The sequence below is a fragment of the Dermochelys coriacea genome, chromosome 7, assembly GCF_009764565.3.
Source record: "Dermochelys coriacea isolate rDerCor1 chromosome 7, rDerCor1.pri.v4, whole genome shotgun sequence".
Lineage (NCBI taxonomy): Eukaryota > Metazoa > Chordata > Testudines > Dermochelyidae > Dermochelys > Dermochelys coriacea.
The window spans coordinates 60310413-60332722 of NC_050074.1; the positions used below are offsets into that span (position 1 = coordinate 60310413).

Sequence of the window (22310 nt, forward strand, 5' to 3'; positions counted from 1 at the left end):
GCAGGACAGAAGAGAGCAAAGCACTCTTCCAGCAATATCAAGCTGACGGGAGCCCTGAGACTGCAATGGCCTTGCTTGAGTCTCTGAACTCAGCAAGAAGGAAAAGGTGGTGCAAAACCATGATGGCACTTGACCTATCAAAGTCTGGAAGCTCCTCCATTTTTAAGTGGTAGGGCTCCAACAGCCTACAGATCACCTCAAGTAAATGCAGATGCCATCTCCTCACGGTTAATTGACAGTTCCCGTGTGCCAGTGGGTTAAAAACATTAGGCGGCAAGTTCACAAACAAATGTACTGCACACCAAACCAGTGCCTGTTGTCTTCACCCCTTTCTGCCCCTACACAGTAGATGAAGTAGACACTGGTCTCTCCAACACTAAGTCCAGGAATGCAGCAGGAATTGACAGAATATATCCAAATTTCCCAAAGAGTCTTGATCTAAAGGCAAGAAGATGGCTGGCGGACTTCTTCAGCAACATCCACTCTTCTGGCATAATCCCAAAAGAGTGGAAGATAGCCAAGATCATAGACATTTTGAAGCCTGGAAAAGGGGTCACTGACCCAAAAAGCTACTGGTTCATCTCCCTCTTTAGCAGTTGCTATAAACTGTTGGAGTAGCTCTTACTTCAAAGGTTACAGGTGACATTGGAGCAACTGGTCCCTAAAGAGCAGGCTGGATTTAGAACCGTTGCAACTACTACAACCAGTTGCTGGCCTTAACCAGCTATAGAGAATCCAGCTACCAGCAAAAATTGACCTTTCTTCTGGTCTCCGGCTGAAGTTATTGTTAGCTTTCCCATGCCAATCAACATACCCCATAAAAACCAATCAGGAGCCTCATTAGCATTCGGGGAGTTTGCTAAGATTGATGCCACCGTCATGTCATGGTGAGTCTTTCTGAGACTTGGCTCCAGATGCAAAGAAGAGTTCTCAGTTCTGTGCCATATATTGTCTGAGCAGCCAAAGAGCTAATTGATAAAGGGCCTACTGCTGCAGGCAGCTGAGTGCCCTCATCTCCTGTGAATGTCAGCGGGGATTATGATCTCTTAGCACTTTGTAGGATCAAGCACCAAGCTCCAGCCCTGCTGCTTCACACCGAATATTTTATAAATCTCGGAATGTGCAAAGTGCTGTATTAATTAGCAGGCTTTATGACAGCAAAGTGTACGGGAGGAATGTGGTGCCAAGTGCCCCCCCGCACGATTTCTGAGTGGCTTGCTGGAGGAGTAGGAGTCAGGCTCCCTTCTCCCGCTGTGCCTGTCTCCAGCACGCTCAGCCCTGTCCATGGCCGCTGGGCCTGGGTGGAGAGCAAGGGGTGGGACCAATCGCTTTTCACACTGGGTGCTTTGAGTTCCTGCTCTGTGGAGCACAGTGGCTGCCTGAGAGAGAACCTGGCTGGGATGGTGGCCCACCCCACAGCCTCTGCTCCCTGCCAGGGCCTGGCTGCCTGGGACAGGGGCCGAGCAAGCAGGAAACATGCCGGGGGAGTGGGGGCTCCTGTTTCCTCGGCCCCTGTCCCCAGCAGCCAGACCTGGGTGGGGAGCAGAGGGGGCAGGCAGTCGCCACGCTGCACAGAGTCAGCAACCCGGAGTAGCCATCTTCAGCCAGCTTGAAAAGCAGCTCCCTCCTGCTCCCTGCCCAGGCCCAGCCACCAGGGAGAGCAGCTAAACATGCCAGGAAGGATGTGCAGCAGGAGAAGGACAGGGCACCGCTACCCCAACAGGTAACTGGTGGGCAGGGAGAGTATGCTGGACTTGGACTGGGTGCAGGGTGGGGGAGCCACTGGGCAGAGGAGACATATGGGGTGGCCACATGGCCTCCTCTTTAGATTGTACCACCTCGCCTCACCCAGTATCAAGAGGCACAAGTCATCTGTGTAACCAGCAAAGCACATGCATAACTGTAAGCCTGTGTGCAGTCCCACTGAAGTCAATGGGGCTGCTCAAATGCTCTAAGTTATCTAGGGACAGGGGCCCGTAAGCGCTGTGCTGGATCAGAGTGGTAAGTAGCACTGGAGTAGCTGACAGCCTAAGGCAAAGTGGTGGGTTCAGCAAGTCATTCACTGCTGGGAAACGTTTCACCATTGCCAGTGCAAATCATGAAAATAAAGCCACAAATATTAAGTGATTTTTTTTTATGTTGCAGTGAAGTTGAAATCTGAATGTGCATTGCCATGAATACAAAGTTCTGTTCACAACACTGGTCATTTCCCAGCAGTTAGTGGCCAGGGTAAAAATCCCATATCTAACTCCTGTAGAGTATAAACTAGAAAGAACGTTTAAAATCCAATGTCCTTTTCCACAATGGGTGCTGCTGGTTTCTTTTCTTTTCTTTTCTCAGTGGGCAATGAAAACAACCTAGTTTCACTTTTGTCCGTTTCAGATTCTCATACAGCCCTTTGGGTTGCAAATATCACAGCAGAGTGTTTATTTGTTATAAATATTCTCCTGAAAAGATTTCAATACAAGCATCTTCTTCCAAAGCCAAAAGCTTGGGCCAAATTTGACCTGAAAATGTCCTAGTATGGCTAACTCCCATGATTTTATTGCGAGTCTTGCAATATTTGGTGTTTTTCTCAGATCCCAAGCACCTGGAGTCAGGGGAATATATTAGAATCTCAACTTTCATTTGAAAAAAAAAAAAAGTAAATTTCCAGGCCTCTTGGTTACAGAGAAAAGCTGGAGAATGTAACTGACCCCTCAAAGGCTCAGAAAACAGATGGCAAGTAAAAGAATTCAACATGGATTATTTTTAAAACTCATGATTTGTACGCCACGATCCTGGTTTGGGGGCTTGATTCATTGACTGCTTAGGGTTGGCAATACCGGTTTCCCTTTAAAAATGCCCACAGTAGCCAGCAGCAAACAGGGTTTCATTCTCCAAGTTCCTTCAAGGTTTACAATGCACACTAGATGCCGGCTTTGAAGCTTAATACATTTCTGTCCACTGTGCATAAGAGCTGGATTCAGTAAATCTGTCTGTAATGTGAAACGCCTGCAACACTTCAGACCAGGGGGAAAATGGCTGGCTCCACACGCAGCCAGATGATAAAGCAAACGCTGAAAAATGTGCTCGGCTCCCTCGGCCGTGTAGCCTTCTAACGCTACTCAGCTGTGATTCATATGCCTCTGGATATTCAGGCCTGGGTTCTAGCACGCAGCTCAGGGCTTTTCCTTCATGACTGTCCTTGGTGGTCTCTCTGCCCCTCTGGGGTAAGGATGAGAAGGGGTTATTCCCTTGTCTGTCAAACGTATTACAATGCAGTTATTAAGGCGCTGCAGTAGCCCCTGTAAGTTTAAAGTTTTAATCAGCTTCCCAGCAGAAGCCCAGTATTGACACACACAACTCCTTCAAAGTGAAGCCTTTCTGCCTGTGTGGTCTCCACAGAAGAATCATATGGTGGGGGAAAGCTGGTGGTTCATCGGACAAGGTGTTCGGAGTGCTCTTGTGTTTCAAAGAGCCTTCTCCATGTCTTTGGGAAGTCATAGCGCAGGAAGGACTTGGCCTAGAAATTTATTCACTTGCCTTGTCTTTTATTCACTTGCCATCCTTGAGAACTACTGGGCAAAGACCCACCAAGGTCTGGAAGGTTGATTTTGCAGTAATTTGCTATGGGTTTTGAAACTCAGAAAAGTCTGTGAGCGCCTAGTGGACTTAATAGAGCCCTGTGGAGCACAGAGAGCCACTGGCCCAGGAGCTCAGCTGTCCAGATTGAAAAGATTTAGTCTAGGCGTTTCCAAATTACCTAAGGGAGTTAGGCACCCCAATCTCATCCAGGCTGGGTGCCTAATTCCCCAGTCCCCTTTGAAAATGCCAGACCTAAAACATCCACCAAAGTAACTTTGCAAAGCATTAGTGGGTGTTGCTGGAGAGCAGTAACAAGCAGATGGGAGAGGCCCAGGGCTGGCTCCTGGGAGGGGTGCAGTTCTGGAGGCCTCACTGTGTGGATGGGCAGGGTCGGAAAGCAAGAAGAGTCTAAGTTTAAAAAGAAAGTCTGAAAGTCAAGCTTGTCCCAGGCGAGATGGACAGAGTGCTGGCAGGAAGAGGAACTTGTCAAGATGGGGACCTCCCCCTCGAGGGCGAGCATCTCCCTATCAGTCAGGAAGCTGGTGCCCAGCCGCACGGTAATGTGAACTCAATGCCAGCCCAGACGCAGCAAATGCCTTCTCCACATTGAGCCAGTCGGGGGCCTCCGTCCAGTCCTCTCCGATGACATTCTAACCACTATGACCCAGGCTTCAGCCATTTCCTGTGGCATGACAACAACTCGCGGGAGCTTGATCATCACCAAGAGTCATTTCGGCAACTTATTTTCATCAATTATCCAAAGAACCGTTCGCAGATCACTCGGCCAGCTCTGCACATGGCCAGACAATATTTGTCACCTCAATGACTGGCAACTCTCTGCGTGTGCCGGCCAATAATTCCTTGATGTGTACCTCGTCCCACGGTTCAGCCAGCTCTGATTCAGCTTGTGCAACTCCAGCAAGAGTTCCGCGAGCACGAGCTGCAGCAGCTAACTTTCCAGGGAGGCATATCTCTGGCATTCTCCCACCAAGCCCAGCACAGGACTGTCCCAATCCATTCCCGAGCAGTTCTGAGTGGGGAAAGGCAGAGCATCAGTTACAGCTTCTCCTCCAGCGGAGGGACATTCACACACAGCACGTACTGTTGCTGTTTCACCAGCTTCCCAGCCTGGTTCTCAGCACACCTCCACTCCTGGGACCCTCAGCTGATCCTTTCCTCAAGCAGGCATCTTCTGCCCCCATCCACTGTCCTTCATCCACACCCCATCCTGTTTTCCTCCTGCAAACTAACTCCTAGGCCGACAGAAGTTCTTTCTCAACTCACGGGTGGATTAGTGCTTACCAACAATCTCAGTCTGAGCTACTTCTACCTACCTCCCAAGGATCATCAGATATTGTCCTCACCAAATATTTTCATAGCTGAATTTTGACACAATGGATGGATAATCAGAAATCTCAGCTTGCTTTTAATTACAGATGGGACCAGTAGCACCCCATTATTAAGAATGCCTGATACTTCCCATCATAAGAGCTGTTTTCATTTGCTTATAACTTGGATGAAGTTTAACCATTTGGGCTGAAATTGCCATGCCAGGTGTCTGGGAAATGTAGTAAAATTTCAGCCAAAACAGTTCAGTCATTTCCAAGAACAAAGCTGGGGAAAATTCATTGTTAGCCCATGTTTAACTCTGGCGAACTTGTCTTCAAAAAGCTCTAATGCCCCCATACTTTGGGGTGGGGACTTGAAATTTGGCAGCGATACTAGAGTGGGGGAATGACGGATTGGGATAGGAACTCTAGAGGGGAGAGACTAGGGCAGCTGGGCAAAGAGACTGGGATTGGGATGAGAAGCCTAAGGAGTAGAGACGGGAACTGGTAAGGTGCAGTGAATGAGGTTGGGATGAGGAACAAGCGATGGAGAAGAGACAGGACGGACAGGGCAGAAGAGGTTAAGTTCACAGGGAAAGGACAGAAGAGTCTGTGCCAACTAGAGCACACACCCCTCCGGAGCCTGGAATGGAACCCTGGATTCCTGAGTCCCATCATTCCTCTACTGACAGCAAGTATCTGTTAGACTGTGGGCCCACACAGGAAGAAGAAGGGTTAAAGTAGCCTTGGGGAGGCTGTGCAGAACCCAGCCAATTAGAATGGAGCTTACTGAGCCAGCCAATAGGGAGAAGGCTTAGTGGAGCAGCCAATGAGGGCCAGGCAGGCCCATATAAGAAGCACTGCTGAGCAGAACAGAGGGAGCTGCTCCCTAGAGGCCAAGGGAGGAGGACTGGCTGCCCTGTAGGAGGGTTGAGAGAGACAGCACCACGGACAAAGCAGTGCTGGGCTGGGCAGGGTCAGGGGAGCAAGAGGGAGCTCCAGCCTGATGTCTTGCAGACTGAGGCCCTTGTACAAGAGCGGTGAAGGTGCTAGGGCTGCAGGGAAGTGGCCCAGGGAAACAAACGGTGGAGGAGGAGGAGGAGGGGCAGTATGTGGCTGCTGGCTATAGGGTCCCTGGGCCAGGACCTGGAGTAGTGAGTGAGCCTGGGTCCACCCCCCTTTGACACACCCTCTCCCTTGCGACTGAGGGGAGTGGCCAGTGCATGGACTGTAGTTTGCCACCGAGGCAAGCGGCTAGACTGAGGCCTCTTGGGTTCCCCAGAAGTGGGGGGAGAACTGAGTGGGGCACAGCCAGAGGGCTGTGTCCAGGAGAGGACATTGCAGTCCAGGGAGCAGTGTGGGTCCTAGAAGTGGAGGCGAGACTGGTGACAGGCAAGACACCACTAGAGAAGGGTGCTCTGATGAAATGAGAGCTAATTTCCAGAATGGACAGCAGGTGGTGCCATGGTAGTGAGTCCCACCCCATTATAGAGACCCACTGGCAAAGTGTGTGTCTGATTCCCCCCTAGTGCTGGCCCACACAAAGGATGATAGCCTACTACTGCTATCAGTTACTCTATTACTCAAGTGGCAGAGGTCTGTGTCGTGCATCTAAAGGTTCTAACCTAACTGGTTTCAAGACTGAGAGCTTGATACATTTATGGGGGGGGGGGAGGTGGCATGATGAGGTTGCCTACAATGGCATGTAGCTGATCTGCAACTGCTAGCAGCAAATTTCTCCACTGGCCAGTGATGGAACACTAGATGGGGAGGGCTCTGAGTTACTACAGAGAATTCTTTCCCAGGTGTCTGGCTGGTGGCTCTTGCCTATATGCTTAGGCTCTAACTGTTTGCCATATTTGGGGTTGGGAAAGAATTTTCCTCCAGTGGAGATTGGCAGAGACCCTGAGGGTTTTTCACCTTCCTCAGCAGCAGGGGGCACAGGCCACTTGTTGAACTAGAGTAAAGGGTAGATTCCTTGTCACTGGAAGTCTTTAAATCATGATTTGAGGACTTCAATAACTCAGCCAGAGGTTATGGGTCCATTACAGGAGTGGGTGGGTGAGGTTCTGTGGCCTGTGATGTGCAGGTCAGATTAGAAGATCATGATGGTCCCTTCTGGCCTTAAAGTTTGAGCCTAACCCTGCTGCTGACCCACATGGGTGTTACTATGATGCCACAGGATGGAATTTCTGTTTTTTCACTTTGCTTTTCTAAAAACCTGGGACATTGCACATGTATGTACACACATAAACAATGTAATAAAAACATTATTCAAGTTCCAAAGTCAAGCACCCAGAAATTCAGATATGCCAGAATGAAGGTTCTGTGCAACCCTTACCCAGCCCCCTTGTGTGTATGTCATGCTATGATCTGTAATGACCTGACAGGGTGGAAGGGGATTGGCGCCAGCAGCCAATCAGCACAGGGGAAGGAATGGCAAAGTAAGCAGGGTAGGGATCAGGGGGATGACATTGTTGGTACCCAAAGGTCCTTGCTGAGCTGCTCCAGTGAGCTGAGTCTCTGGCAGGATGGGGATGAATGAAGGGACTAAGCAGGGGTACCATCCTGGATCCAAGGATGCTGAGGGGCAGGCAGAGCTGAGGGAGCTCACCCTAACCTGTTTCTCCAGAGCGTTTGCACAAAATTCCTCCCCAGGCACTCCCCTAAAATGCTCTCCCTACCTGGGTGCTGATTGTAAAATGCACCCATCCATCAGCTCCCCCTAAAGCACTCTTGCTGCCACCCTGCATTGCTCACCCTAAACCACTACCCCAAGGAGTCATCCCGATATCGCTCCTCACCAAGGTTCTCACTCTAACCTGACTCCCCATGGTGCTCATCCCAAGCTGCTCCCCTCACTCGATTGTTCACCGTACACTGCTTCCCCAACTTGGATGCTCACCCTTGTTCCAGGATGCTCACCAGGGAGCTCATCCTAGCCCACTCATCTCAGTGGTACTTCCTCCCCCCCCAGCTCACCCTAAATCAGGATGCTCACTCTCAACCACCCCCCAGAGCTCCTCCTACTCATTCACCCCACTGTGCTACCTTGCCTCCCCGGGGTAGTCCCCCAAACCAGTACCCCACAATGCTCCCCCCAAATCTCTTCCCCCTCCTAAACTGTTCCCCCCATGGCTACATAAACGTCTCCTCCCACACTCACCTTAGCCCATCTGTCTGTCCAGACCCCATCACCCTAGTACCTGAGTGCATGCACACTCCGTCAACTGGGAGATTGGTTTAGTCTCCCATTAAACCTTTGCACTTAGACACAATGTTCCTGGGATGTAGCCACCCAGACTATGCCAGGACAGCATCTTCCCTGTCACTTTGCAGTGCTCTCCTCTCCAGTCCCTGGTCCCTCCTACCCCCACGTAGCAGATACACATGTGCTCTGTTCAGATACCGCTGACAGCAATTAACCAGCTGGCCAGATGCTGCCGATTACCCCGTTTGCAAGTGAGCCCCACAGACTCCATTCTGCACACTCTGTCTCCATCGGACACTTTCATCAAGATGGATAACCAGGGTCTGGGCTTTGAGGAATTCCTCATAGGCAGGGCAAGCTTTTCCAGAGACTCGCAGGCTAGAGCAGTGCTGATTGTTTGTGCAGCTGCCAAAGCCCCTTGTAAGCCATGGAGAGGCCCTTGTTTATGATAGTGCAAAAGGGCATCAGGTGGGAACCTGAGGATGAATCTGAGCCAAGGTCAAAGAAGGGGGACATCACAAGTAGATGGCTAACAGTGCAGTCTATTAATCTAGAAGGGTGCAGGATGGGACTCCTATTCCTTGGGACAACCAGAGCTAGACTGGGCACTGTCCAGGAGACTAGACTTCACGGGACAATTGCATTGAAGTAGCTTTTTGCACAGGTCATTGAAGTCTATTGCTTCAGCGGTGGATTGGAAAGCCCACTGTGTTCTAAAGCTAGCATTTGTTGTCTGTCTCAGGGTCCTGTGTGTATCATTTCAGAGCAGGCAGAACATGTTTTTCCTTGCATAGTGCCTCTTATTCACTGGTAATGAAGCGTTTCATCTTTCGCACACGGGACGATTGGACTCAGCTATGCCTCTCTCTCAAAACAGTGCAGAAAGAGTCTGCAGTCAGCAGCACTGGGATACCAACACACACCTTTCTGCTGAAGAAAGGCTTCCAGGGCTGGTGTCATGCCAGGGGACACAGCATACTGCAAATGAAACTCACCCTGCATATAAACTGTTATATCTCTCCCAAAACAAAGAGCAGACAGGTTCTTTTCTATTTGAATACGCAGCTCTTCCACAGCACTTTTATCAGCAGATCTCAAAGCATTTTAAAAAGGAGATCAGAATCTCTATCCCCTTTTTACAGAAAGGGAAAATGAGGCAGTGAGTGACTTGGCCAAGCTCATCAGCAAAGTAAGGAGTAGAATCTAGGTCTCTTGAGATCCAGTCTAGCGTCTTATCCATTAGGCCTCACTCAGAGAGCAACACAACAAGAAAGAACCAAAGTAAAATCTCCAATAGAGAGCACAGCGTGTGTCTCTTCTGTGACAGACCCTGCATTTAACACAAAATGGCTGTCTGTCTGGACAGAGACCTAAGCAATTTAAAGATGCAGTACAGCTGTAACAATGGAATAACAGCTCTATAGCTAAATAATCCACATAACTATTGCTTTCAAAGGGTTTCTTTAACTGGACATGATGGTGACCAGCAGCAGACTCATGGTGTTGTGGCTGCTTTGGGCTCTTCTCACTGTTGTCCAGCCAGCAATAGCCCAAGAAGTCTGAGTGGCACTTCAAACATGTTCCCTCAGCACCCTGTAGGAAGGAGTGGCTGCTCAGTTCACCCCTGGAGAGGAGACCTATCCTGTTCACAGGGGCTCACGCCACAAGAAGGCTAACTGGCTGGGCCCTGTTAGAGGTAGTGGTTGTTTGGGAGCTGGGAGCGTTAGGGGAGACTGACATCTCAGCAAAATGCCAAGGCCATTGCCAGTAACTGGAATACCGATTACTTATTGCCAAAAGCCACTACAAGGCCTCTGTAGCAACTTTAGCAGAACTAGGCATGCCGGGGCGGGGGGTGCCCACAAGAACTGAGCATGACCCTGCACCATCCTGTTGGACTTTCTTCTAAACTGCTGAAGCATGCTGTTTTGCAAAACAGGAAGTCTGTCTTTATTTGACTTCTGGTGTGTGTTTGTCAGGGCCCACAAGACTGCAGACTCCACAAAAACATATCTGCACAACTAACAGCTTAAACTTCTTGCTTAACTAATGGCTATTGGCGACTGACAAGTTATGTAACACTTACCAGCATAATAAGGGGAAAAGGTCTGAGTTGAGTGGATTCATCTTTGGACTCATCTTAAGATCTCCAGGGACAGACAGAAAACTGGCCACCAGAAACCTGTTGCTGACCATTCAAGGACCACTCCAGACTTTGTGTAACTATAGATTTAGGGTGCTCTAACCTATTACATACACGTGTATGTGCTTGAGACTAAATAAAGTAAAAGCTTTAAGTGAAAGCACCAATCATTTATCAGATGGAGGAGCTATGTCCCCTATTGATTTATTTCCTGACACAGCCTCACAAAGAGTAAAGTTACCAAGAGTTTTGGGTTCAGAAAAACCCTGGGTAACAGGAGGGTTGCACCATTTGGGGGAGCTGGGCTTGGAAACGTGGGTAGGGCTACACTTCAGATAACCATGCCCCCTTTGTGACCATGGCCAGCTCCAAACAGGTCTACACAAGCTGAGATCCAGCTGAGCAAAATGGCGTCTGTGACCCTAAAACTGGTTCTGTCCTGCCTGCTGTTGCTGTCATACACTGCTCCCTGCCCCATGCACAGTTAACTGCTCCATCCCCAGTGGAGCAAGAGCTGGGAGCCTGGATTAATTGATGTCCGGCACCATATGCAAACCTGAATGAGCATCTGAGTTCCACTAACACAACTTCCTTCTCACAGTGATGTCTCAAGCAGTTTCTCCACTCGATGCCCCGGGGGTTTGCTTCTATTTCCTGGGATTGTTTCCTGGGGTCGGGAGGGGTGGGAACCAACAACTGAAAAACCAGTCAAAACAGGCCTAGTGGAAAATGCCAGCTGTCAGTTTCCTGAGAAAACAGCTCCAGCAGTGGCACCTTCAGGGCACCAGCATCACCAGTAGAGACTAGAGGGAGTTGTGTTTTAGTGGCAGCACTGCACACCATCACTCACAAACAAACTGTTCCAATATGTTCTGCTGGTTTTATGAGACACACAATTATCCACTAGGACATAAAATGCAATTACAAGGCAATTTCAATTAGAAATCAAATTATAGCTCCATAAGGTAAAAAGGTTAGAGCTATATTTAGCAATGCAGCTGGGTGATGGCTTTGCATCCAGCTCCAAAAATCTAGGGAAATCCCTCCCTTCGCTCATGATTTTCTGCCAAACACTGATCCTAAAGCAAGTTTCAAAGAGGATCTTTGCCTGGATTTACAGCTTTACACACTTCCTTGCTATAGCAGGCTGTCTACAACTTAATTATATTATTTACAGAATTTGTTCCTCTCCAAACTTTGATTTTTTTAAAATAAACAGATTAGCCTTGGCGGTGGGATCACACCTGCCAAGTTTCAGAGGAGAGCTATAGCAAATATGGCAATTAACATTCTGTGATTTAAACAATTTAAACAAAGGTTTAAGAAGCCAATCAGGAAACTTAAGACAAGTCAGTTTATTGTCAATTGTGAGACATTATCTAAGAGCACCTCCTAGAGGATACAGAGTGAGAGAACACCTGAGAGGGAATTTGATGAAGAATAGTTAACCTGGATTTTGGAAGGGGAGGTCCTACTGGGGCACTTTGAACACAACTGCCAAATAAAGAAACGCTGGTAGAAAATTCAGCCAGCTTAATTTCCCCAGCTGTTCAAAGCACAACAGTCTTGTTTTCTATCCCCCTTCCATTTGTAGAGTGAAGTTGCTCTGTTACATTGGCACCCTCACCACTGTGCTGCACTCAGGTAGCTTCACGCCTGCACCCCTCATCAAGGCACATAGGTTCCTTCACATTATGGGGCAATCGTTCACCAGGTAACTTGAGAGTTAACTGGTTATTAGAAAAGGGCTGTAACCAAACCTATGATCTGAACCTACATGGGATCCCGAGCCAAACTTTGTGGCTCATGCCCAGTTGTGCTTGCTACCCCATTTCCAGTATAATTCAGGGCAGACTATCCCTTGCCCACCACCAGCCTCACTATAATAAACGATGAATCACAAAATGCATCTGCAGAAAATTGACTGTCACACAGAGCTACCTCCAGAGAGCAGATCCTGCGCCGCACACCCTAACTCACCCATCAACCTGCACAGCCTCATCACCAGAAGTAGAGATAAGCACCCCCAAACCACTCAGAAACCTTGGGGAAAACTATAAGACATTCCAACCACCCATCATGCCTGTCCACAAAATACCACCCAGAACAAGGGTGCTCCATTGCTACAAACAGCCCTGAACATAAAGAGTGCCAGAAAATCACTAGGAGCAACAGACACTCCGAGACAAGAGCTCTTGTGCATTGCACCTGCATCCTGCTGCAGGAATGAGCCAGTTACAAATGCAACATGCTAACTGAATGACTCCACAGCATGCAAACTGGGAAAAGCAGCCAGGAAAGCAGAACGGACGTTTGCTCTGTGCTGGACACATCCACAATGACTCAAGTGCATAATGTTATGCTCAAGGGAGCATAACATTCTATGGAAAAAAAACATTCCTAACCCAGGGTTTGGTCAGTGTATGCCAGGCAGCCTCCACCACACAGCCTGAAGTCCTGGTATCTCCTTGACACCAGACAGAAGCTGAAGACCGGAACGAACCTGACTGACTGCACTAGAAGGGAGAAAAGAAAGATACCAGCACTCCTGGAGCAGACACTTCTCATGAGTCCATCTCTCCACGCCCAGTGGGGCCAGTGAGATGTTAAATGGAAAATGTGAAATCTCCCCCACACTGACTGATATTTGAACCCAACTTGTTCTATTCCAAAGGGGGCCTCCATAAAGATATCAGATTCCCAACACTAGAAGAAAGCTACAAAAACCTGCTCTGGCCCCTGGCTAATCAACATCAGGATGTTTCTCTTTGTGCTCTGTGTACCCTGTCATTGTAACGTAATCTCTAGTTGGGATCTCCACATAGAAACTCCAGTTTGCTCCTGCACCTCGTTTTCCAGCCTTCCCCTGTAATCTCGATTCTGAATTCCAGATTGCTGCCTGGGCAGCCTCTCTGGCTTTGCTCCCCCAAGCTGGAGAACTGGATGGGGAGCCTCCAACCCTCACGGCCCTTTTACTTTTAATTTCACTCAGACTAAAAGGTTGCACCTGGAACTGAGACCTGGGGTTTGTAACTGCTCGATTTGCATGTGTTATCAGCCAAGGAGCACCTACAGCTGCTGGAAACACCAGACAGTAGCAGTTAGGACTTGGTCCTTCTCCCACTGAAGTCCACAGCAGAACTCCCACTGACTTCCATGGGAGCAGGATGAGGCCCTCATTCAGTGTGTGTGTGTGGTCCATGCCTGTTATTACACAGTACCATTATAGGAGAAAGGCTGAGCTCAATGGACTCTGGGATGCTGAGCCCCTCACAAGGGATGCCGAGCCCCTCACAAGGGATGCCATGTTCCACAGGAGCACGCTCCTTACCCAAGGTTTGATCTGCCAGCTGCTCCAGTGTCAAGAATCAGGTTAGCCTTTTGACCGCAGTGTGGCACAGGGAGCTTATGTCCAGCTGATTATCCACCATGATACACAAGTCTTTTTCTCCCAGGATAGAGTCCCCCATCCTGTAAGTATGGTCTACATTCTTTGTTCCTGGATCTCTACATTTACATTTGGCTGTATTACAATGCACATTGTTTGCTTGTGGCCAGTTTACCAAGTGATCCAGACCTCTTTGAACCAATGACTAGTCATCCTAAGTATATACCACTCTCCAATCTTTGTGACATCTGGAAACTTTGTCACCCGGTTAATGAGTCTGACAAAAAAGGGAGCCAAGCTTGTTGCTGGGTTGATGAGTGATGTGCATGGGGTGTTCGAATTTACAGGGGCATGAGGGCCAAGGCGTGAGACCTTGAGGGCAAAGGTGGGCTGTACGGTTTCATATGTTTTCATTGGCGAGGAGATTTGGCACTTTTTCAGGTGTGGGTATTTTATCATACATATGCTTTTAAAGTGTGGATTAATATCTCAATTTCAATACAAATTTCCAACCAACAACCTACTGGAATTTTTTTCCAACTAGAAAATGTTTAAACCAACTAGATCTAGTTGAAAGATGACTAAATTGACAACACTGCCTATAACTAGTTGACCACTCGGGGAGGAGGGGCCATAGGGGAGTTCAGGGAGATGCAGGGAAATCACAAAGAGTCCAGGGCGCTCATTTTGTCAAATGTGTTCAGCCTTGTGATGGGGCCAACCCCGGGTGATGGAAGGCTGACTAAGCCAATCGAAGGGGGGATGAGAGAAGGACAGCCGTGATAGAGGGGAGCACAGGCAAATCGCTAGCTGCCTCTCTCAATCTGGGGTGATGACTGTTTTGCCCTGAAAGTGGTTTGTCAAACACTCTTGGAGAAAGCAAATGCTCTAGGAAATGCTGAGGAGCCCCCTACGCCATAGGGACTTTCCCCACTGTGAGTAACACCTAGTGCTCGGCCGCAGAGAGGTTCGTCCCCTGGGCGAATTGGCACCCTCAACACTGTGCTGCACTCAGGTAGCTTCACGCCTGCACCCCTCATCAAGGCACATGGGTTCCTTCACATTATGGAGCCTGCTAGCGTGGACTTGTGAACCCAGGACAATCCACCATGGGGATTGTGTTACTTGGAGGTTGTGTGGTGTTACTGAGTACCCACTGCAAATCCATCTTCCCCTCCTCTTTCTATGGTCCTTCTATATTTTGCCTTGTAAATAAAGTGCACACTGATTGTTGGTGCATCTGTTATGGGGGCATCAGAAAAGTGCATGTATGAGGTATCAGGCTATTCATAGGGGTAAGCACCAAGTCGGGGATAACTGAAATCACACAGGTAGGTGCGGTTGGATTCCTGACTCCCTTCAACCAGCAAGTGGAGACACCACCAATTAGTGGCTAAGGACCCAGGCCCTTGAAACCCACTGCAGCCAAAGCAGAGGGATCCTGGGTAAGGGATCCTGTTGATGATTAGCTGCCCTGAGGAGTATGGTGACCCGTAAAACCCACTCACATTCTTGGAGACACTGCTGGGTGTGAAAAGAAAACAAAACCCTCCATTTTGTCCCCTCTGTTAGTCAGCATGAATAGAGGACAGGTCCTAGAGTGGTGCGAAGGGGATGAAGCAGACCCACAACAGGCTGTGGCGGTGGGAGGCTTTCACAAGAGCAACCCCACAGCACAGATTGTACAGGCTATAGCCAAGGCCTTGGGCCAGGTCACCTCCCCTGGCAGAATCTATGGGGAGAAAGTACAGAGATGATATGCCTGATGTTCCAGGTCCACCAGCTCTGACATACAGATGAGACCCAGTGAAATAACTGTGGAGGAAGAGGGAATGCGGTGGACTCTACAAATTGTAGGCGCTATGCCCATTATGCCCCCAACTCCATAGGATGAAACATCTGACTTTTCAAGCAGAAATTCTACATTTCCTATTCCCAGAGAATGGGAAAGAGGGAAGAGGATTTGAGGGCATTGTATAGTCCTGCCCCATCTTCTTACCCTCTGACAGAAGATTAATTCCAGAAGGCCTTTAGCCCGGCCATGGGACAAAGTGGTTGGCCTGGAAGCTGGAACAAGCAGCTGTCCCTGAAAAGATTCATAGTTTCTGATAACACCTACCCCTGCTCATAAGGAAGAATTTGAGGCCTGGATGAATCCAGCTGTTCAGATGGAACAGAAATGGGCATGCTCTGAAAGGGAAAAAATAAAGACTAGTGAAAAATCCGAGAGAACCGGCTGCTGAATCTATCAGGTCACCCAGGGCCAGTAACCAGCGGAAACCACAGCTGAATACCTCTCCACCTTGGAGGGGGTGTTTGGAAGCTGGAGAGGATGTTATATTAAAATTCTGGACCACCTGTCAGGAACTGAGAGAGAAGCTGTCTCAGTATCTGGAACGGACGGAATGACTCCAGCAGAGGGCCTAGTGCCCACTATAAGAAGGGAGTTTGGGGAAGTGATTTGGATCGCCACAGACTGGAGCTAGTGTTAAAGGATGCTAGACATGCCGGATTGACCCTGCTCCAGTTGCGATTAGAGGACAGAAATGGGAATCCCCCATCTTTCACTACACCGATGAGAGAGGCCAGGGAGTGGGAAATTTGGGACGCTGAAGATAACTTTTCCAGAGGGACTGAATGAGAGTGTGTACTTTGGAAACCACTCAGTATAAGCATCCCTGCTGAAAGTGACCATGGAATGATACAGATCGCTGAGTTGCAAGAGAAAGTAGCTGTCCTGACAGTGACACAGCACTCAGAGCGTCTCCCCTACAAATGACAAGAGGCGGAGTCCCTTGACTCCCAGAGAAAATGCGAGATGGACAGCTGTACTAGAGAGGCAGGCGGCAAGAAAATAATAGGGCATTGGCATGGGTACATCAGTAATACTATCCAACCTGCAAGTAACACAACCCCCAGGTGAATTTCCCTGGATTCATGAGGCTCTCTCTACATCAGTAAGACAATGTGAAACTTCAGAGGGATTAGGTCAGGGAGTACCCAGAGTTTTGTAACCACCTTCACTCCCCCCAACAAAAAGACATGAAGGCCAGTCTTTGCCTCTAGCTATGCCCTGCTTGCCTGCAGGACTGTGTGGACCAAATTCTGTGGCTGGAGTGACTATTAAGCGACTAGAGTGTACAGCTATTCTAGATAGTAGCTCTCATGTCACTAAAAGTGTCAAACCCTTTTACCAGCAACATCTGACCCATCTGCCTCTGCAGCCCCTAAGCAGGTTGGCCATATGGGGGTTAGGAGATTACCAGTGCCCACACCTGGGATACGTGCTAGTGAAATTAAAATTTCCAAAAGGATGTGGTTGAAACTGAGAAAGAGATAGACACCCTTGCTTTGATCTGTCCGTCCACCAGCTATCCACCCCGGGGCCTTGTAGGAACAAAAGCAGCCATGTATGGAGCTTTGGCTCAGCTATGCAAAGAATTTGCTGGCCCTAAGAACATGCAAAGGCTGAAGATCCATGCACTGTATCTGGAAGCATATCAAACTAAAGGAGGAACGCGAGACCAGCGTGGACATTGAGGATTTGTGTGAATGATCAAACTAAGATATGGGCCTCTGGTTACTATTCCTATTAGGACAACCCATGTAGTGAATGGAATTGCTCATGTGGATTAGAAAACCACAAAGCAGTTAACCCTGGCTGAAGCCCCAGATACAGATGCACTGCTGTGCAGATTGATGGTGAAGAGAGGTGTAGCCAAAATCTCATCTCACACAAAAATGTAAGTAAAGCTACTGGTGACTAATGAAACTGGGCACCCGATTGCTATCCCGCAGGGAACTTGTACTATGACAGGTATACTTGGCTGCAACAGTGATCTATCCTGCCCCTAGCAGGACAATTCTACCCATGTTTGACCTAGAGAAGGTGAACTTTGGAAACTCCCCGATTTGTCAAGTGTGGAAAGAGAGATTGAAATGGAAACTAGTGCAAAGAGTTCAAGTGTTTTCCACTTGTGAGTGGGATGCAGGTTGTGCCAAGGCAGTTGAACATTACATTTGGCTTAAACAGTCGTGTAGAAGCACCACCAATTAGTAGCTAATAACCAGACCCTTGAAACTCACTGCAGCCAAAGCAGAAGGAAACTGGGTCAGGGCTCCTGTTGATGAGTAGCTGACCTGAGGGGTACGGCAACCTATAAACCCCCTTATAGTGATCAGTGATGATCTTATGTTTTCTTCCAGCACACTGATAACAATGTTAAATAGCATAGGGCCAAGAACCAATCCCTGCAGGACCTCACTGGGAAATGTTCACTCAGTGATGATTCCCCATTTGCAGTCACATTTTGAGACCTATTAGTTAGTCAGGTCTTAAACCACTGAACGTGTCCCATGTTGATTTGGTGTCATGGTGCCCAATGGAGCCACCTTGTCAGCAAATGACCAACCTTCTGCTATGGTGGCTTCTAGGGCCTGGAACTCCCATGGGAGCACCTACTTCAACCCATTGCTCCTGTTGAAATTGGCTCCCTCTTTCAGAGGGGATTATAACATCAGCCCATGTGAGAGAGGGCAGGTCTTTGTCCCCCTCTAGTGACTGGTCCACATAGAGGATAAAAGCCTACTACAGCTAATGTATTACCTCACATGGTTGAGGCTCATGCATTTAAAGCTATAGATCCCAAGGTCAAACCCTATTGTCAGCCCAAAGGGGGCCAGTTATAATGACCATCCCTGTAATTTTAAATGGTGCCCTATGACTTTTTCGGAGGGCTGACTGAAGTTATTTATTATTGTCTGTTGCTGCAGCTTCTGTGTTTATTGCATCATTTGAATGGTCAGTGGCTGTGCAACACCCCAATCGCTTTGGCTAGAGCCAAGGCACTTTACAAGCACTATTATTCATACAATACCAATCAATAGCACCATGGGGGTAGATGGGGAGGAAGCAACAGAAATGCAACCAACAAAACTGGACAGGGTGCAAACAGTGGTGGGCAGTGGAGTTTTAACGTTCTGAAATCTCTGAATACTCAGAGGACTAAATGATGGATTTGGATTGAAGAGGAGAAAGTCCCTCGGTCCTTCCCCAGCTGAAGAGACGACCCAAGAAAACATAGAATTTGATTTACACCCTAGTAAATCTTCCCCAGATTAATCCACCAAGCGCTGTGATAACATGTGGATGGGTTTTACCCAGCCTTATGTAAACACATCCTTCATGCAAAGTGAATTCACTGCAGGGCAGGGAAGAGAAAAGCAATTTAGAAACACGTTCTTTACATGGAATGGAAAAACACTTTGTCTCCGGCACTGGGAAAGGCTTTTAGAAGTGCTGCCAGGACACTCACAGAACATTTGATACAATCAGTCTGCTACCAGGAGATCCATTACACACACAGAGCTGTTCAGAGGCCACTAGGTGACCCCAGAAACAATCGTGGGCCTGGCTAATGTCACCACACCCGGAGCTGCCTAAATACAATTGACTTATTGTGACAAGGGGATTTAGTCTGCTTTTCCTACTTGAAGATTAAGATGGACTTTTGCATTTAGGTGAGTCGGTGTTATCAGTCCCTAAAGAAAATTAAGCTTTGAAGATGGCTCAATTATTTTATTTCTGAGTCTTTCCTATAATGATCACATTCAGCCTAACAACTCAGCATCACATCCAGTCTTTCCTCTCCTACAGCATCAGCATTTGCGCTGCACATCTCATTTTCTGATGGTTCATCAAGAGTATTTTATCATCAAGATCGCACACGAGATTCCAAGCAAATTTTGCAATGCAGCGTGGTTGTGAAAGAGGGTGGGGGCAGAATTCAAGAGCAGAAGCTTTGCTCCCCTGCACCTCAGACCAGTATATCCAGGAAAATGCTGCTATTCTGCTTTGGTAATGATCCATCCTCGCCCAACAGTGGTGTAAATGTTATACAAGGTGCAGGACAACACATGGTTCTGCTTTGGAAATTGACACCAGGGTCCAATGTTTCCATAGAGCAATGCCAGATGATGCGCTGCACAGCCAGCTGTTGTGCACAGGGGCCTGTTCTAAAATCTGACTGTTACAACCACCCATGTGGAGGGGTAACTCCCTGCCGGCATGTACAGGTGTAACGAGCATTCCTCCTTTGGCGCCCCCTGCTGACAGCCACTCCGGCTCTGTGGTGATCTGCCTCTTCTCGCAACTCACCCACCAGTCAGGTCACATTTAGTCCCACCCCCTCCGGGGCAACTCAGGGTCTGTCTACTCTGCAGTCTAAGCCCAGGGTTAGTAGATTTCAAGCTAACAGACCCTTGGTTTGTTAACCTAGAGCTTGAGCTTCTACACTCATATGTAATACCAGGTTAGGAATCGTTGAACCCTGGCTCCCATGTGTGGACGCGGGACAGTTCGAGCAGCTCCTGTTCTGCTTTTTCATGCAAACAGGAAGATGTCATTGCAGAAGTTGAGGACGGATCCCAAACCCAATCACATTCCTCCATGTATATATTATATATAAAGTAAACAGTGAAGTGCTTGGCCAAAGGTGAGCAACAATCCCGTCTCCCACAGTCAATTGTCATGCTGTTCATGTCCAGAAATTCTGTCCATAGCGGAAACAGATCTGAGGTTCCACTGCTCAGCCCAGTTTTCCAAATCTCTACTTTCTTCTGAAATGTTGCACTCATCACTCCCCTCAAGTATGGCGGTGGTGCCCCTGTAAGCTGGCGGGGCCACCCCTCTGTGTCCATGCCTGAGGTAGGCCATGCCTCCTCACAGTTTGGTCTACTAAAGCCTTCTTCAAACAAGAAAGGGGGGGGAATTAGCGGTTCTCAAGGGGCCCATCCTTCAAGAGGGAGGTGGGCCAAACACAGTCTGGGCTCCGGTCTGTAACCAGGGAGAGCTGTAGCAGTCTATCCATCTAGCTATTAAGCAGGGCAGGATAGTCAATAATCAATGGTCTGGTCTGCAAGCAGGCAGAGCAGCCGCAATTTATTCACCGTGTTACTAGGCAGGGTGGGGCAGTTAACAGTCAAGGCTCTGACTTGCAATCAGGCAGAGCTACAGCAGTCTATGGACCCGGCCTTTAAACAAGCCGAGACAACAGTCAGGCAGAGCTGTAACCCCGGTCCAGGCTATGGGGCTCAGGCTTGGGGTAAGCAGCACACTCAGTCTATAGGGATCCAGTTTGGGGTGAGCTGAGGAGCACAGGCTTCCTGGCCTACAGAGGGGAGTACTGCCACCCCAGGGATGGGCAGTCAGGGGGGACGTGGGCCCACCCAACTCTACCACATCCCAATCCAGGGCCCTATCAGTGGTGGAGTAGTCCACCACTGGGTCAGCGGGGATCCGCCCGCAACAGGCTGACCTAGTTTCAGGCTCGCTCTCCACCAGACTACTGCCTGGTTCCCCTGCATTGCTTCCTTCTCTCCCCCTCAGGCATACCTGGATACAGGGTCATCCTCAATCTCCTCTGGGTACTCTGCCAAGGGTAGTGGTAGCAGCTCCTCTGCGCCGATAGCATCCGGGCTCCCTGGAAGTGCACACTGGTTCCTGGGGCAACAGCAGTTCTCCTTGGTGCTCATCTCCAGCAGCAGGGAAGAATCATCTCTCCCCTCTGGCAGCTTCTTTCCAACTGAGCAGCTGAGCTGGCCTTTTATAGCTCCCTTTCTTATCCCACCCCTCTGCTTCCAGCCTGCGAGGAGTGGTCCTCCTGGCTCCTCCCACCAGGCAGCCTGTGGTGTTCCCTCTGGGTCTGCATCTGAGGGAGGCCATGCCTCCTCGCTACAGCCCCATTCTGTGGACAGGTTCAGCGCATTCAACAAGTTAAAAATGTTTGCGAGGTATGCAAGCTTTGCAATCCATATCGGGTCAGAAAAGTTTGTGGTGATCTTGGGATTGTACACAGAAAGAAAACCAGCAGTTCTTTGAGAAGCTCAAAAACTCTTTCCAACACCCTGCTGCGAGATAGCCAATGCACTTCCATATGAAAAAATAATTTGTCATGTCTGGCACCCATTTCTAAACACAGCTTTGCAAAAAAGCGGGAATTCAAAGGCCAGGACTTTACAAAATGTACAACTGTCTCAGCTGCATTTAGCACATCATGTAATTTGGGTTTAATTTTCTTTGATACAAGGGCCTGGCAATGCAACAATTACCTGTGGGTTTATGACTCATATTCTTGCTACAACACCACTCCTATTGCCTGTCATAGTGTCAGCACTGTCCATACAAACAGCAACACAGTTCTCCCAATTCAGCGATTCAGCTTTCATGAAATCATCCAATAATTTGAATATTTCCTGACCTGTTGTCCATTTCCTGACCTGTTGCAACTCCTGTCAAAGAAAATCTTCCAAAATTCCCCCCAGCCAAATATAAGAAACAAAAAATAATAATTGTGCTGCATTACCAACATCACTTGTCTCATCAAGCTGAATTGCAAACTGTTCACATGTACATAGCCTTTCAGTTAGTTGGCATTTTACATCATTTGAAAGCTCTTCAATTCTCCTACTAACTCTGTCATGAGAAAGTGGTATGGCTTTAAGTTTCTCTGCCGAATCTTCACTTACCATCACTGTACATTTCTACAGCAGCTGGAAGAGTCAGTTATTTTCCAACAGTAAGGGATTTTTTATTCTTTGCAATCTGAAGCGCTGTCAAGAAAGATGCTTTCAGAGCCTTTTCCAGAACCGATGTTCTGTTTGTCATTTGAGTTT

At 48.5% G+C, this 22310-nt stretch overlaps 1 long non-coding RNA gene across 1 annotated transcript; it reads right to left on the reverse strand.

Annotated features, from left to right (window-relative positions):
- Positions 1 to 472: 472 nt before the first annotated feature.
- LOC122461082 lies at positions 473 to 21902 on the reverse strand. The gene is made up of 3 exons (XR_006282802.1): positions 21741 to 21902; positions 9684 to 9690; positions 473 to 484 (listed from the first exon to the last, which is right to left on the reverse strand). It is a non-coding gene; the product is annotated as an uncharacterized LOC122461082 (long non-coding RNA).
- Between the last annotated feature and the right edge of the window lie 408 nt (positions 21903 to 22310).